Genomic DNA, 11,327 nt, shown 5'->3' with positions numbered 1-11,327 from the left:
AAGTACAAAGCAGCAGATGAAGATAAAAAGATTATGTTCAGGAAAAGTTACCTACCCGACAGGAGAAGACCAAAGCAGCAATCCCAAGAGGCCAACAACAGCATAAAGTGTTGAAGATGGACCATCCGACGTAGGATGGAGCCTCATCACGGGTCTGACCTTCTTCCATAGTTGCTCTCTTACTCTCTGTAAGCTTTGTTGATCAAAGTCTGGATCCAATGGCTACTGGTGTTTGAGACCCACAGCTTTTTATCAGTAATGGGTGTGGTTTGAGGCTAACAGCTATGCGAGCAGCCTGAGGAGAGAAAAAAAAAAAAAAAAAAAAAAAAAAAAAAAAAAAAAGACATGTATCTGTGATGATGGGGGCTTTTTGGGTTTCTCATGAAACTCAGGCTTTACTGGCTTGAGAAACTTGTACAGAACATAAATTCTTATATTTAACGTCACATTGCAAACAAATAACTTTGTCTTCTATACCAAGCACAGACTATAAGAAAGGTATCAAGCTTGATGTAACGGGTGGTGTATGGACCCAATTGCAGTACAAAGCACTCAGAAGACAGAGGTAAAAAGTTCAACGTTTTACTTAGACTCCGGCAGACAGGCAAACTGTTTAGAAACCGGCAAACAGGAATCAGGAGAGGAGAGGCAAAGTTCTTGGTCGGGGACGGAAGGCTAGGTCGAAAAACTCGGGAGAACCCGAGAACTCCCCATCCTCAGGCTGTGAGGAAGGCGAGTTCGCCGGCGGGTCCACTGCCTCCTCCTCAGACAGGGAGTCCTCCCACTGGTCCGGGGCAGTGGAAGGGCCAGCAGCAGGTGTCCTATGGCGACGGCCCCTGCCGATGTTGCTGAGGGAGGGCTGGTCCGGATGTTGCTGGTGAAAGTCTTGGATGAGACCCCGGTTCACAATGTGTTGAGCAGGAACCCAGGATCTTTCCTCCGGACCATAGCCCTCCCAGTCGACGAGGTACTGGCAGCCCCTTCCACGTCGGCGAGAGCAGATGATGCGGCACACAGCATAGATGAGTCCCCCTTCAATGAGGCGAGGGGGGGGGTGGAGCAGCAGGCACCAGCGGGCTCTCGCTGACCGGCTTGACCTTGGACACATGGAATGTCGGGTTCACCCGCATAGACCAAGGGAGCTTGAGCCGGACTGCCACAGGGCTGATGACCTTCTCGATGGCGAAGGGCCCGACAAACTTGGGAGCCAGCTTGTTGGATTCCATACGCAGAGGAAGGTCACGGGTGGAGAGCCAAACATTCTGGCCCACCTGGTACTCTGGAGCAACAACGGTTAGCTGCTGAGTACCGGTCTGCCGCCTTCAGGAGGGAGGCCCTAGCACGGGCCCGACGACAGCGACGGATGAAGGCTTGAACAGAAGGGCAAGAGGCCTCTCCTTCCAGGGCTGGGAAGAGAGGAGGCTGGTAACCGTAGGCACACTGGAAAGGAGACAAACCGGTGGCGGAGCTGGTCAGGGTGTTGTGGGCATATTCCACCCACAACAGATGCTGTGACCAAGAGGATGGGTTCTGTGACACCATGCACTGGAGGGCCGTCTCCATTTCTTGGTTGTTTTGGAAAAACTTCTAATTATAAATCGGGAGAAGAGTTTTGTTCACAAATCCAAAGAAAATAATGAAGTCTTCAAATGATTCAAAGTTGTCCCCTTCTACTTTATTTTGCTTGCAAGGGAAAGATGCACCACAGCCACCTCAGTCAGTGTCTGTGATGAAAAGTTCAACATCGTACAAGATACCAAACCATTTTATGCACACATGAGTTCACGCCCTGGGATAAATCATAGACAAAGAGTGGATGTTTTCGTACCCTGGCTATCGTTCTTATCTAAACACATGCCAGGTGCGTTAACTGGGAGTCAGTGATTGTTCTACGGTCCGTCTCAAAACTTGCCATACAGACAAAGAAGACACTGTGTCTTCACTTTCTCTTTCTGAAGTGGGAGTGTGTGACCAGCCTTGAGAAACAAGACACTGTGTTCATTAAAACTGATGAACTACTTCTATAGGACTGCTGTGTTATATCAGTATTTGTGTTCCTCACCTTACCTTTCAGTTTTACATCTTTTAAAACATTTCATGATATAAGAATATATTTTTTCCCATTACATGGTTCATCCTCTCAGTCTGGCCATTAGATTGAGTGGTACCCGGATGATAGACTGGCGGTGGCTCCCAAGAGGCTGCAGAACTCCCGCCAGAACACTGATGAAAACTGAGGCCCTCTGTCCGAGACCACGTCAACAGGAATCCCATGAAGGCGAAAGACATGGTTGAGGAGCAGCTGGGCTGTCTCTTTAGCTGACGGGAGCTTAGGCAAGGACACAAAGTGGGCCATCTTAGAGAAGCGGTCCACAATGGTAAGAATAGCCGTCTTTCCATCCGATGGTGGCAGGCCTGTCACAAAGTCCACTGAAATGTGGGACCAGGGGCGATGCAGCACCGGGAGAGGCTGCAGGAGGCTGGATGGGGCTTGGCGCGATGGTTTGTTCTGGTTGCAGGTCTGGCAGGCTCTGACATACTCCCGGGTGTCCTCCTGTAACGTGGGCCACCAGAAACGTTGTAGAAGGACATCCCGGGTTCTCTGGATCCCAGGTCAACCTTGAACCATGGGCCCACTAGAGTACATCCGACCTCAGAGCTGCAGGCACGAACAAGCAGCCAGTAGGGCATGCACTCGGACCAGGCTGACCCTCTGTGGCAGCTCTCACTCTCTCCTCAATTTCCCAAGTCAGGGATGCCACAACACACGGGGACAGAAGGATGGTGTCAGGAGCATTGGCGCCATCATCCTCCCTCTGGAACTGACGCGACAGAGCGTCAGGTTTGACGTTGCGGGAGCCGGGTCTGTAGGAGAGGGTGAAATTAAACCTAGTGAAGAAGAGGGCCCATCGTGCCTGTCGAGAGTTGAGTCTCTTCGTGGTTCGGATGTACTCCAGGTTCTTGTGGTCCGTCCAAACCAGGAAGGGCTGCTTGGTTCCCTCCAGCCAGTGCCGCCACTCCTCCAGGGCCAGTTTAACAGCTAGGAGCTCCCGGTTACCAATGTCATAATTTCTCTTGGCTGGGGAAAGACGCCGAGAGAAAAAGGCACATGGGTGGAGCTTCTGGTCACTGGCTGCTCGCTGGGACAGCACAGCCCCTACACCCATGTCAGATGCATCCACCTCCACGACAAACTGCCGTTTGGCGTCGGGGACTTGGAGGATGGGCGCAGAACTGAAGCGGTCCCTCAGGGTCTGAAAGGCCGTATCTGCAGAATGGGACCATCGGAAGGAAGTCTTGGAGGATGTCAGGGCTGTGAGAGGGGCAGCGATGGAGCTATAGTTGCGGATGAAGCGCCTGTAAAAATTGGCAAAGCCCAGGAACTGCTGCAGCTTCTTACGGGTTTCAGGGACTGGCCAACACCTAACTGCGTCCACCTTGGCAGGATCCATTTCCAGGTGACCCGGGGTCACAATGTAACCCAGGAATGACACAGACTGTGTGTGAAACTCACACTTTTTGGCCTTCACGAAAAGGGAGTTCTCCAGCAGGCGTTGGAGGACCGTCTGGACATGGTGGATATGCTCTTTGCGGGACTTGGAGAAAATGAGGATGTCGTCTAAATAGACGAAAACATACTTGTCAATCATGTCTCTGAGGATGTCGTTGACCAAGGCCTGGAAGACTGCCGGGGCATTGGTGAGGCCGACTGGCATCACCAAATATTCATAATGTCCGGTGGGCGTGTTAAAAGCAGTCTTCCATTCATCCCCCTCTCGGATGCGGATAAGGTGGTAGGCATTACGGAGGTCGAGCTTGGTGAAGGTCATGGCCCCTTGAAGTAACTCAAAGGCTGAGGAGATGAGGGGAAGAGGGTACCGGTTCTTTACAATGATGTCATTAAGTCCCCGGTAATCAATGCCGGGGCGCAGTGTCTTGTCCTTCTTCTCCACAAAGAAGAATCCTGCCCCAGCAGGAGACGACGAAGGTCGGATAATACCGGCAGCCAGGGAGTCATTTATGTAAGACTCCATGAACTCCCGTTCAGGACCAGACAGGGAGTACAGACGCCCCTTGGGAGGTGAAGTGCCAGGCATCAGGTCAATGGAACAGTCATAAGGCCGATGAGGGGGCAATGAAGTCGCCTTAGCCTTACTGAACACCTCCCGGAAGTCATGGTACTCGGCAGGAACTCTGGACAAGTCAGGACAGGAACTGGAGTGCGTTGTCTGCTGGGGTACGGAGGCCTCTTTAAGGCAGACCTGGTGGCAGGAGTTCTTCCAACCGAGGATGGCCCCTGTGGCCCAGTCGATGTGGGGGCTGTGTCGACGGAGCCAAGGGTAGCCTAGGATCAGTGGAATGTTGGAAGATGACAGGAGGTGAAACCGGATGGTCTCATGGTGGTTACCGGAAAGTAGCAAGTGGACAGGAGAAGTCTGGTGAGTGACAGTCCCCAGAAGATGGCCATCAAGGGCTTTGGCAGGAATTGGGGTGTCAAGCGGAACCCTCTTAAGTCCCAGTTGTATGGCTAAGCTCTCGACCATAATGTTGGCATCTGCACCAGAGTCTATAAAGGTGGGCAGGGTGTGTGCACCACCAGGAAGGAGGAGCTTGACTTGGAATAGGGGGCGTAAGCTTGAGGAGGAAGACTTTGCTGCCGTGTGACTCACCAGGACTTCCTCACTCACTGGTGAGCCCTGTTTCTTTAACGGGCAGCGGGCTGGGTCGAGACGACCAGGAGTGTTCTGTCTCCTCTCCCTTGTCCGGGCCTGGATGCGGAGGTCCAGCCGAACAGTAAGTTCAATGAGTTTATCAAGTGTGGAAGGTAGAGGACAGGAAACCAGTTCATCCTTGATGTAGTCTGCCAGACCATGCAGAAAAGCATCGCGCAGAGCCGCAGTGTTCCAGTCGCTCCGACGGGCCCTGGTCCGGAAGTCGATGGAGAAGTCAGCCACTGACTGGTTCCCTTGGCGCAGGGAGAGCAGATCACGGGCGGCATCAGATCCGGAAGCGCCCAACCCGAACACCTTGTGTAGTTCCTCAGAGAAGGCCTGGAATGATGCACAGGCGGGAGTCCGCCTCTCCCACTCTGCTGTTCCCCAGAGGAGGGCTCTGCCGGTCAGGTTGCTGATTACGTACGCCACCCTGGCTTCCTCGGTGGCGAATGTGTATGGCTGCAGGCTGAAGAGTAAGGAGCAGGAGATCAGGAATGAACCGCAGAGTTCAGGATTTCCATCATATCGCTCAGGGGCTCGGGGCTCGGAGATCATCCTGGGCTGTGGCAGAGCTGGAGCAGGAGGTTCCGGTGTGGGGACTGGAACTGCAGGAGGGCGAGTGGACATCAGCTGTTGCAACTGGTCGGAGAGGGCTGCAAAGGCGTTGGCCTCTGCAGCTCGTCTGGCGTATGCATCAGCCTCCTCCATTCTCTGCTGATGTTGCATGAGCGCGTTCTCAATCCTCTCAAACCGATTCTGTGGTGAGGGTGGTCCTGCTGGGTCCATGTCTGGCCAGATTGTACTGTAACAGGTGGTGTATGGACCCAATTGCAGTACAAAGGACTCAGAAGACAGAGGTAAAAAGTTCAACGTTTTACTTAGACTCCGGCAGACAGGCAAACGGTTTAGAAACCGGCAAACAGGAATCAGGAGAGGAGAGGCAAAGTTCTTGGTCGGGGACGGAAGGCTAGGTCAAATAACCAGGAGGCAGACAAAGCAGGGAATCAGGGACAAGCGAGGTCGGTACCTGGAAGACAGGCAGGAGAACGCTGGAAAGACTCGCATGGCAAAGAACAATCTGGCAAAGGAGTGAGTGTGGAGCTGGTGACTATATGCTGGGCTGATTGCATGTGATGAGAGGCAGCTGTGTGCACAGGTGAGTGGAGTGAACTGACGAGGTGGGCGTGGCTGACAGGCTGAGTGGGGCAGAGGCAGGATCAATAGAAAATTACTGATGGCTGGATGACTGAACTGTAACACTTGACAAATAAAAAAGTGTCCTTCCTAAAACACAACTCAGTATTCTTTTTCTTTTTTGTAATCATCTAACCAGAAGAACTGAGAAATTAAGGATATTTTATTTAAAAATGTAGCCCTTAAATTATCATAGAATGAAGAATAAAACTTGAACTGGGCATCTTCAACTAATGGTACTTTGACTTTTTGTTAAATTCTGCTATACATACTTTAAGTCTGTAGTTCTCAGACAATAATTTATTTAGTAATTTATGTACCAAACTTCAATCTGTGTTCCATACAAAAGGATGCGAAAGGCATCATGAACATTACACTAATTCAAAATAACTGCACTTCTTGCATCTAGTCTCCACTTCCAGCACCATCAGCCACAGCATTAAGCATCTTCTGCAGACCTTGTTCATGCTCCTCAAGTAAGATTGTCGTCTCATCAGCATGCATTCTGATGAGTTGTGGCAGTGCAGTTTAAACTAAACATCTAACACTCTAACACTCTGTAGAGGTTAGATCTCTACCAGGTGTGTCTTTGACGACAACTGCTGTATTGTGTGATTGAATGAATACAACCCACAGTTGGCTAACCCCCGTCTAGCCACCCAATGGGCTGTAAGGCCTCATAAAACACACTTTTTTCAAACTCAGAAACAGGTGGGGGTGTATGGAGTCAATCAGCTCAAAGTAAGAAACGTTATACAATCTTTACAAAAAACAAATTAACCTCACCAAGCAGTCTGCCCACTTAGCAGCGGCTGAGTTGCAGCGAGGTAAATCAGTGTGTACTGTTAGTTTAGTTTGCTATTAGTGGTTAGCGCTGTGCAAAGCAATGCAAGTCAGCCGAGAATATCTTCCCACTTCCAACTTATAGATTCACATTCAACTCCCCAATCCCGAAATGTTTAAGGATGTCTCCAACACAGTGCGACACCTTTCTTAAGTTCTTCCAGGATAAAATCTCAGAATTTAGGTCTGGTGTTACATCCCACTACATTGATCCAAGTAACTCTCCCACCTTTTCTGCTGTGTTGGACCATTTTAAGCCTGTCTCCCTCTAAACTAAACTAACTAACAACTAAAAACTACAATGTGCCACTTTGACATCATCCCCTCAGGCCTTTAAGCAGGGTTTTGTTGAAATTGGACCATGTATACTGTCAATCATAAACAGTTGTCTGTTTTCTGGTTCAGTCCCTTGTCTATTTCAAACATGCAACAGTAATTCCTCTCATGAAGAAACCTAATCTGGAACCCTCTGACCCATCAAATTACAGACCAATATTCACCTTGCCTTTTCTGTAAAAGATCTTTGAGAAAATTGTTTTTCAACAGCTTCAATCTTTTATCAGTTTGAACGGCATTGGTGATGTTTTTCAATCTGGTTTTAGAACATCTCACAGCACTGAATCTGCCCTTTTAAAAGTTTTTAACGACCTTTTAATCATTGCTGATGCTGGAGATCCTGCCATTTTGCTTTTATTTGATCTCTCTGCTGCTTTTGACACTGTGGACCACGAAATTTGAATCTCCCGACTCCGTCGGCATCCAAGGTTCTGCCCTACAATGTTTTAAGTCCTTCCTGACCGACAGATCATTCTCTGTCAACATGGGCAACTGCTCCTCTCAACCAGCCCTCCTGACCTGTGGGGTACTGCAGGGGTCCATTTTGGGTCCACTACTGTTCTCACTGTACATGCTGCCTCTTGGATCCATTTTCCGGAAACATAACATTTCTTATCACCTCTATGCTGACGACATTCAAATAAAGCTTCCCCTCAAACCTGGAACTGCCTCGCTAAATTCTTTAATGTGCTGCCTGGCAGATGTCAAAAGTTGGCTCTCGCTAAATTTTCTATGCCTCAATGAAGGTAAAACAGAGATTATGGTAATAAATCCCTCTCGCCTTTCAGCTGCTATACCGGACAATCCCTCATTGTGTCTTGGCCTCATGACAACCCACTGCAAAGTCCATGTACAAAATCTGGGTGTGATTTTAGACTCATCATTTATATTGGACCTCCAAACTCCTAATCTGTCTGACCTGCTGCTGCCCTATACCCCACCTCGCTCACTAAGATCTCTCGGCCAACAGCTTTTAGTTGTTCCGAAAACAAAAATGACAACCCGGGCCGACTGGTCCTTCTCTGTCGCTGCCCGTAAGCTCTGGAACAACCTTCCCCTTCATATTAGGTTGTCATCCACTTTACCAATGTTTAAAAGTCGTTTAAAAACCTATTACTTTTCCTTGGACTATCACCTTTGATCTTAACATGGCACTTTTGTGTGATTTGTGTCAGTTTGTCTTGATTTTAATGTCACTTACTGTTCTTAATCAAGTCTTTGTTTGTATGACTGCTTATCTACTGTATGTGCAGCACTTTGAGCAACCTTTGTTGTATTTTTAAATTGTGCTATATAAATACATTTTTATTGATTGATTGATTGATGATTCTCAACAGCAATTAAATTGGTAAATCAGCTGTCAAAATTGCAAAATTGATATTCAAGTGTGCAACAATAGGTACCTGCTGGAGTACACTACAGCAGCCTTCCCCTGAGAGGGCACAGCTGTCTGGTTGTGCACCAGGTACAATGGCAGTGGAATAGTCTCCATTTATCATGTCTCACTTGTAGTGCTAGTAAATCAGATGGTCATGGTAATGTCTGACATACAAATATGATATGACAGTGGGCTTTAGCCATATGTTCACTTTCAGAGAGTTTGAGTTAGGCATAGATGAAGACCTGGTTCACCTGGTTCAAGGTCTTGCTGTTGATTCTGAGAGGGCTCCTTACTTTCCTTCTTACAATTTGTTGCCTGACTTCAGTACTTTAGAAATAACATTTCACATATAGCCTAAAAAGAGTAAAGGACAGGAGGACATACTGTATGTTGTTTAATCATAATATCTAATGTAATTTAATAATTTCTGAAGTATCTATGTCTTTACAATTGACTTGAGATTGCAGTAATATGAATACTTTCATTTTATGTTGCATTTATTCAATTGTATCCCCTATCATTTCTTGTTTTTACTTGCATTTGCTCTTTTACTTTTTTTTGTTTTACTTTCCTTGTAAAGCACTTTTTAAACTTTGCTATGAAAAGTGCCATAAATGCCTCCTAAATTTGAAATTATTGAATGAATAAACAGGAACAAATAGATAAAAGCAAGGACAGGATGAGAGATCTTTATTGTTCAGCAATTTTTGTTGGACTTACCGTAATTTTCTGTATAAAACCAGATAAATAAAGATTGTTGAAAGGACACTGTGTACAGTCTATTTCAGTTATACTGGCATGTTCACGTCACTGGCATAAAGTTTTAAAACGGTTACCATCGCCAAACTAGAAATCATTTTAACTTGTGGTGCAGTTTTAAAGTGGGGTTCATCTTTGAAGATAACCTCAGAAGAAAGACTGGAGCCATGAGCCAATGTTTTGTGGAAAAGCAGATAAAGAGAGAAGCAATTAATCAGTGGCAGCATTGTGCTGCCTGCATCTGTCGTCCTCTGAGACACGACACTATGGCATCCACAGCAGTTGGAGTCTGGCCATTGAAAAAGCCCGTCTGCAGCCATCACAGAAATAACTCTATACATTCTGCCCTGCTTCAATCTAAACATATTGCAGAGTAGCAGCTGTTTTGCAAAAGCTGACATGAACAATGACGTTTCTAAGCTCTGTTAATTAATCTCACACAATGCATAAGCAGCAGCTGGACATTGAATTCTACACTATTGCTTTATTTTAAGAGCAATTATAAATTTATTTCATCGACAAGATGCTTTTGTGTGGATATCATTGTTCATGTGCTCTCCGTCTGTCTAAGTATTTGGCTGTGATCTCTCTTTGCCTGCAACTGAATATTTCGAAAACAAGATCCAAGTGAATGGCGAGTGAAGATGCTCAGTGTGTTGTTTCACTGGAATGTTTTCACCCCATTTGCTTTGTGTAAGTGAGGATAAAGAGCCTCACTGTCAGGGGTTGTTGTTGACTGGGATCTAGCTGTGAGCTGAGCACTCTTTAGGGATGAAGTCATTGCTCCCATTGCTTTGTAGAACACTTCATGAAGTCCAGTTGTGCCAAACGATGTTGCCCAAAGCTTGTTCTGCACTGTCTGTTTTTTAGAAGTAACTGGGTGCAGTCTTTCCTCAACCAACAGCTGACCACAACTTTAATTGAGGATGTTTCCTCTATTAACGGCCTTAATCAAATCTGATTGTCAGTACAACTCTTCTAGGTAATGAATCATGTATGTGGTTTATATAATAAAGCAATATTCCCCCACTGATGGGCCCCTCTGGCTTTTTCCATCGCCTTCAAAGAGTGTGTTGCTTGGAGTGTAAGTAGACTTGTTGGTCACCACAGGGAGATAAAGATGCCCAACATTTCACTTGACTTAGACTTAGACTTTCATAGGCATGTATTGCTTTTTTTTTAAACAACATTCATCTTCTCAATGTGCTTGTGTCTATACTTTTGTTATGTGACTAATATGGGCCAAATTGACCAACTAACTTGGTTTTATAACAAATGGTAAGAACAACAAATTTTTTGTCTATATTCGATTCTTCATTTACTCACTGTGTATTTTTTATATTTTCAAGTCATCTCTTACTCTTTCTAAAAGTTTTGGCCACATTAAATGTTAATTTACCATATAATGAGGAGAAAGGTGTTTGAAAAGTATGATTTTAGAAAAGTGTTTGCAAAGCCGTGTCTCTTTATGTGTCTTTAACCACAAGGAGGCAGTGTTGATCTATTACTGAGAAAAAGGAAGGCGCAAGTTCGAGTGTAGGATGCCCTTATATAGGAAGATGGTCACTTTATAAGCCGGTTCATTAAAGTGTTGAGGAGAAACACAGATTCTTTGGCCACTCTGTACTGGACTCACAGCACAGTATGGAAGCACAGAATATACATGCAGGGAAACAAAGCCCCTGAAACACTTTTCAGTCTCATGAACGAGATATCTAAGACGAACATAAATTCAAGACGACAAGTGCTGCTTTCCTGTGCTGTCATGACGCTTCCTGTGCTGTCATGACGCTCAGATAAACAAAGGTGTATACTTCACTTCCCTTATGTCTAGGTGACAAATACTTGGTAAGTGACAGATTTTGATGAACAACAACGACATTAAGTTTAGTTTTGTTCCTTCGTAGTTGTTCTGCACATACCACCGATTTCCGCTTTTCTTTCAATATTATCCACTGCGGTATACCGTCGCATTACGACAGTGTGCAGTTTCAAGTTGAGCATACAAGTTTACGAGCGGCTATGAAGGCATCACGTTCCTATGGAAACTCAACGCTGAGACTTGTGACTAAAGTCAGTGTGAAGTAAATGTAGCGTTA

Source organism: Cebidichthys violaceus, unplaced genomic scaffold, assembly GCF_023349555.1.
Source record: "Cebidichthys violaceus isolate CVI_PGR_0920_01 unplaced genomic scaffold, fCebVio1.0.p SCAF_1, whole genome shotgun sequence".
NCBI classification, from domain to species: domain Eukaryota; kingdom Metazoa; phylum Chordata; class Actinopteri; order Perciformes; family Stichaeidae; genus Cebidichthys; species Cebidichthys violaceus.
This window is presented reverse-complemented; position numbering follows the sequence as displayed.